General features: G+C 36.9%; 1 pseudogene; it reads right to left on the reverse strand.

Moving 5' to 3' along the window:
• Nucleotides 1-3,414: 3,414 nt before the first annotated feature.
• On the reverse strand, nucleotides 3,415-3,921 carry LOC133762304 (small acidic protein-like; annotated as a pseudogene).
• Between the last annotated feature and the right edge of the window lie 3,432 nt (nucleotides 3,922-7,353).

Consider the following 7,353-nt stretch of genomic DNA (forward strand, 5'->3'; position numbering starts at 1 on the left):
ATTTGTTATCCGCCAGACACCTTGCAATGTACTTGATGTTGGAAGTGATTTATTTTCATTTCCTTGTTGAAATACTTGTTAGTGGGAGGGAGCAGGATACATAGGAAGGTATAGGACTGAAAATAAAATAATTTTTTGACTGAAAGACTATATTTAAAAAGAAGATGCAAAAGGGTATAATCATGTACATAGAAGTGACTACTCTTCCCTCTGTGCAAGTTTAAAGGAGAAAAAGAAGAAAATTCAAGAAAATTTCAACAGATGACATCATTGTGTGTGTGTAAAATGAGAAAGAAGGATGGCTGAGGGGTTCTCTTCTCTGGGGAAGGTGTTTGTTCAGAAAAATTTGACACAATCTTTCAGGGCTAAATGAAAATAAAATGTGGTGATCAATGAAAAGAGAATAGGATTTTGGGATTCAAATACTATTACCACATTACAAGGGGTAAATTGCAGTATTTTCCATGTAAAACTCGGCTTTTAATCTTTCTGTTGGTATTAAGCATAATAACATAGTTTCCTTTATGTTGTTTTTTCACATATAAAGCTACATTTCTGATATAAGTATAAGTATTTACAAAGTAATTACAGAAGTAATCTAAACCATACTTACTTATTTGGTTTATGTAACACTAAAAAGACTATTTAGGGTCTGCGCTGTGTGTGGTACAGTAGACTAAGCCTACTATTATAGACGGCAATTTGTTTCCCAGCTACCTCTCTTCTAATCTAGCTCTCCTCTATGGCCTGGGAAAGCAGTGGAAGATGGCCCAGGTGCTTGGGCCTCTGCACCCATGTGGGAGACCTGGAAGAAGCCTCTGATTCCTGGCTTCGAATGGGCACTACTCAGGCCATTGTGGCCATTTGGGGAGTGAACCAGTGGAGGAAAGTCTTTCTCTCTCTCTGTAACTCTGTCTCTCAAATAAATTAAAAAACAAAACAAAACAAAAAAAATCCTTTTTTTTTCTTTTCAAATGCACCAACAGATTCATTTTTCAAAAAGATTCATGTATTTATTTGAAAGTCAGAGTTACACAGAGAGAGAAGGAAAGACAGAGAGAAGAGAGTCTACTGTTTCACGCCCCATTTGGCCACAATGGGTGGAGCTGCGCTGATCCGAAGTCAGGAGCCAAGAAATTCTTCCAGGTCTCCCACACAGGTGCAGGGGCCCAATGACTTGGGCCATCTTTGACTGCTTTCCCAGGCCATAGTAGAAAACTGGATTGAAAATGGAGCAGCCTGGACTCAAACTGGACTCATATGGGATGCTGGAACTGCAGGTGTTGGCTTTATCCTTTACGCCACAGTGCCCGCCCCACAAATTAATTTTATTCCAGTTCTGAATTTTATTAATACCCAATAGTACATGAATTGAAATCAGAATTTCTCCATTTGGAGATAAGAAAGGACTCTAGTACAGTTACTTTAGAAGCGGGTGCTTCTATTTATACATTAGAACCAAGACTTAAAAACCACCCAGCCCCGCATATTTAAACAATAAATAAAAATACTTCTTAAAACTTAACACTGGTCCTCTTCAATTTTTAAATATAAATCACTCTTAACTTTCTACTTAAAGTAGCTATAATAAGCAATCCCACAGAAAAGATTTTTGAAAATCAGTGGCCAAACTAAAACTGTTGAATAAAGTAAAATTTCTTCAAACCAAGTTATTTGTTAAATGTCACAAATACTGTCTACTGCCCAGACTAAATCTCTTACCATATTAGGATAGCACCTATTTAAAAACAATGTGAGAAATTAAAAAAAAAACCTCAAAACTAATATATGAAAAATATTTTATGATTGAATCATCATTTCTAGTTGCTGTACTCTTGTAACACACATATTCTGAATTTCAAAATGACTTTAGAGGTAATTATTTTTTAAAAATTCAACAAAAGAAACACACACCATGTATCTGGATGTATAATACTTCAGCTCACAAAAAGTCTGACTCATACCTTTCAACTTGTTAGAAATACTGAGATTTTGGATCCAATGAATTAAAGACCCACTGAATAGCCAATAATATAGTATCTGTTAATCTGCAGAACAAATCAACCACATTAACAGAAGTCTAGTGATTCCAATCTTACTTCAACAGAAGCAGCAATAAAACTGGATATTTAAGTAAATAAATAATAAAAATAACAACATTGAGATAAAATGAAGAAAATTTGTTTTCACTTCTTGTTCAGTAAGTCTGCCCCTCATTTTTAGACAATGAGGACAAAGGTATAACAACCAAATATGGGAAACTGCTTTCTCTTTATTTAGACCCTAGGGAGAAAATAAACTTCGGTCACATTTACTTGAAGGAAAAAAAAATCCATATTTACATGTTTCTAAATAGATAGGACTAAATGATCAGAGAAATAATTTATTCTGTAGAAATTGACCAAATTTTATCAATAACCTAACATACAATGCAATAAAATTATAGAAAAAACTAAGATCATAACATTCCAAATATATGATAGTTGTAATTCCCTTCTAACAGGTATGAAAGTGCCTATTCTCATGTTGCATTGGTCTGAAAGAGAATAGCTGAGTCAGTAAGAGTAAATTAAATACTTAACCTATTGCCAACATTGTTTTAGATTGTGACTGGCAGCAGAAATATCCATATGGATATTGCTCCTATAGCAAAGTATATTTTTTCATGAACACATCACAGTATCAAATTTTTAGTGAGAAAAATATGAAGGACCAAAAAATTTTTAAAAAAGATGAAAGAGCTACAACAAACAAAAGGTATCTGCCTGATACTGCATTTAAAGGGGAGATTGATGATGCTAATATGAAAGGAAGTTGAGTACTGCATTTATTTCATATTTTATACAACTCTTACTCTTTACAAAATTGGTTCTAGTTATGCCCATGAAAGTGTAACCCATGGCATTTGAAAGCAAGCACTCTTTGTAATTATTTAAATGGGACTTTTTAAAAATTATTATACAAAGGTCTGTGCTCTATAAGCAGTCCTCCATTGTGCTTTTAACAGTAAGGCTTGGTCGGCGCCGCGGCTCACTAGGCTAATCCTCCGCCTGCAGTGCCAGTACACCAGGTTCTAGTCCTGGTCGGGGTGCCAGATTCTGTCCCGGTTGCTCCTCTTCCAGTCCAGCTCTCTGCTGTGGCCCGGGAGTGCAGTGGAGGATGGCCCAAGTGCTTGGGCCCTGCACCCGCATGGGAGACCAGGAGAAGCACCTGGCTCCTGCCTTCAGATCAATGCGGTAAGTGGGCCGCAGCGGCCACTGGTGGGTGAACCAATGGCAAAGGAAGACCTTTCTCTCTGTCTCTCTCTCTCTCTCTCACTGTTCACTCTGCCTGTCAAAAATTAATTAATTAATTAATTAATTAATTTTAAAAAAATAAGGCTTACTTTTCATACGAAGTCTAAGTGTTTGGGAGTTATGAACCACTGGACTTAACAAATATTTTATATTTGCTCTTTGCATCTTTTGGTTTTGGGGCTCTTCCACTTCATCAGGGTGCTCAGCAACTAGCAACTTGAAGTTCTTCAGCAGGTTCTTCTTTATCTGACTCTGAACCACTTTCAGACTCATCTAGACTTTCAGGATCAGGTGAATCATCATCATCATCATCATCATCATCACCTTCTCCATCTTGCTCTTCTACCTCACTGAAGCCAAGTCCACAATGTCACCGATATCTCCCTGATAATTTACTATCCACACTTTGCTGATACTGAAACTCTAGTTCTTCATTAATCTTCTTGTCTTCTTTTCCTGTTTGGAAGTGAGATGTGGATTTGTGATCTCCTATGACAAGATGACCAGTATGTTCTTTCTTTCCTGCACCCATAAGTCTCAAGGACTTTTATTTTCTCTCTTCACTACCCAAGTCTGCTGCCTCCCAATTGCTAGATCCAAAATCATCCTCTAGGGAGGCTGAATGCTTCAGTGCCCCTAAGACTCCCTGGTAACATTCATTGTTATGGTGACATGGAATATGCTTGACCCACTTGCCTTCCTCCTCAGCCACAACACGTGCAGCCTGCAACCTGCCACCTGCCCAAGCAGTGCCACTACAGGACGCAGAGCCCCTCCAGGACTTCTCCACCACACTCTTTACCCATAAATCTTCTTGTAAAGATTTATTTATTTATTTGAGAGGCAGAGAGGCAGAGATACAGAGAGGCAGGGAGAGAGAGAGAGAGAGAGAGAGAGAGAGGGAGAGAGAGAGCGAGAGTCTTCCATCAGAACTGGGCAGATCAGAAGCCCGGAGCTAGGAGCTTCTTCTGGATATCCCACACAGGTCTGTGCTCTATAAGCAGACTTAGGCCATCTTCTACTGCTTTCCCTGGCCATCACAAAGAGTCGATAGTAAGAGGAGCAGCCAGGACTGGAACCGGTGCCCATATAGGCTACCAGCACTGCAGGCAGCAGCATCATCCACTACGCCACAACACCGGGCCCCTAAAAACTAGATAAATAAATAAAAACTATTCTACCATATGCATACACAGGAGAACACATTAATTATCAGATGCTATCAACTATACACTAAATCATTATGAGATGCTATAGAATACAAAGCCATGGAAACAGGAAACTATCAGAGAAGTAGAAGTAAACAAGGAAATTACACTTACGAGTTAAGAACTCAGTATTTTCCAGGTTAGCATCCTGACAGGGCAGCTTTAGCCTCTGACCGCAGCATTAGAGAGTCCATGTCCAAGAAGCTCCACTTCCAATCCAGGTTCCTGCTAATGGCATGGGTAAGCAGTGGAGGATAGCCCAAGTGGTTGGACCCCTGTGCCCACGTGGGAGAACTGGAAGAAGCTCCTGACTTCTAGGTTTGGCCTGGACCCTCCTTGGCATTTGAGACCATTTGCAGAGTGAACCAGTGAATGGAGGCACTCTCCCTCTCTCTCCCTCTCTCTCTCTCTCTTTCTCACTTCACACACACACACACACACATAAACACACACACATAATATGTCAAGTTCATTATAAATAAAATTAAAATATAAGAGTAATTGAGTCTAGATTAATCCACCTTCTTTAGGTTGTATTTTTCATCTTTGTGCTACTGTGGGGTGATTTTATGCCTACTCTACAGTGATAATTATTCTCATCACAAAGAGCTGAAATTTTATCAAGAACTTTGCAACACAGTCAGTGCTACAATTCCTTCATTAAAGCTGTTAAGCGAATTGCCAATACTTGCTTTAATGACAAAGCTTGTAAAGCTGTGATTTCCCCTACTGGATACTCTCTCATTGTAAAAAATTAAGCTTTGCTCATAATTGTGGAATATGTAAGTGTTATTACATTTATATAATGTGACTACAATCGCTATGCCAAAATACTTAGTACTCCCAGAAATTCTCTAACAGTAGGATTCCACAAACCTGTCTGATAGACTGACATTGTCATTTAGGTCATTCAAATCATTTCACCGATCTGAAATGCTCTAAGACTGCAGGATTAAGTAAAACTGAAATCATTGAGTAGATGACCCATATTTAGGGGAAGGAAGGCCAATAATAAATTAAGATTGGGATGAAAGCACTTCAAGTAAAATAAGAATTTGAATGACAAACCATTTATTAAAATTTTCACTAAATCGTATGCCACTGTGTAACTAGTTGTTGAAAAAATGAAAATGGAAAAATCACAATTTCTAATGTAAATGCCAGTCATTGGAATCTTATGGTGTGAATTATATTTTAGAATTTAAAAATATTCTTTATTGCAGTAACATAAAGAGTAAATAGTTTTGGCAGGAGCTGGCACTGAATATATGGCAAATATTCTATTATATAATAAAATGATAATAAAATAATAAATAAATAATAAAATAATATATATTTAAATAATAAAAGATTCTATTAAAAACTACATAGGTACTCATATTTCTAAGCATCATTTTTTAATCATTAAAAATACAACACAATTAAGGAACATGGCTTTGAGGACATACATGGTTTGTCAGCATTCCTAGCATAGAAACAAATGGAAGAGCTATTTAAAGTAAGCACAATGTAATATGTATATGTATTTGTGCATCAGTGATGAGTGTTTGTCAAAAACATGATGGAAAATTAAAAGATAGGATTATTTTTGTATAAAAAGTTTTGAAATCCATGTGTAGCTTCTTCATGATATACATTTCTCATGAGCCTTTTGAAGACCCTTCATATGTAGTGATTTCAGAAATGTGGTTCCAAATAAATTTATCTTTAATTTAATTTTTCATGAGTTTTTGAACTACTTTTCTATGTAAGAAAAATTAAACATTTCTATCATTCTAAAAATATGCATACACATAGTAAGCAATGTATAATGTATATAAATCATCCCCAGAAAATCAGGATGCAGTGTCAAAAGATCAAATGGAATCAGCAAGCTTTATTTATTTATTTTTAAAATTTATTAATTTATTTTTTAAAATGTCCAGTTTTTTACTTACTTTTTTAATCTTTTCAATTTTTTATTTAATTTCCGAAGTATAGCTTTTGAATTATAGCAGCTTTTGCCCTCATAATCTCCCTCCCACCCACAACCATCTCATCTCCCACTCCCTCTCCCATCCCATGCTTCATCACAATTCATTCTCAATTATCTTTACATACAGAAGATCAACTTAGTATATACTAAGTAAAGATTTCAACAGACTGCACCCACAAAGACACACAAAATATAGAGTATTCTTCAGGTAGTAGTTTTCTGTTAATTCGCATAGTACAACACTTTAAGGTCAGAGGTCCTACATGGGGAGCAGGTGCACAGTGACTCCCATTGTTGATTTAATAATTGACACTCTTACTTGTGACGTCAGTAATCACCTGAGGCTCTTGTTATGAGCTTCCAAGGCTATGGAAGCCTCTTGAGTTGACCAACTCTGATCTTATTTAGACAAGGCCATAGTCAAAGATGAACTTCTAAAGATGTATTTATTTATTTTAAAGGTAGAGTGACAGAAAGAGAAGACAGAGGAAGAAAGGGACAGATAGAAAGAGAGAGAGAGAGAGAGAGAGAGAGAGATGAATAAATAGATTTTACATACACTTGTTTACTCCCCAAAGGCCCTCAACAGCCAGCCCTGGGCAGGCTGAAGTCAGGAGCTGAGAACTTCATTTGTGTCCCCCACACAAGTGGCAGATAGCTAAATACTTGAGCCAACATGGCAAATTTGATTTTGTTGAGCATCTTTGCCTCTATGTCCATTAAGGATATAGGTCTGTGGATTTCTTTTCTTTCCTTTTCTTTTTAAAGATTTTTTTTATTTATTTATTTGAAAGTCAGTTACACAGAGAGAGAAGGAGAGGTAGAGAGAGAGAGAGAGAGAAGAGAGAGAGAGAGAGAGAGAGAGAGGTCTTCC

The sequence above is a fragment of the Lepus europaeus genome, chromosome 6, assembly GCF_033115175.1.
Source record: "Lepus europaeus isolate LE1 chromosome 6, mLepTim1.pri, whole genome shotgun sequence".
NCBI lineage: Eukaryota > Metazoa > Chordata > Mammalia > Lagomorpha > Leporidae > Lepus > Lepus europaeus.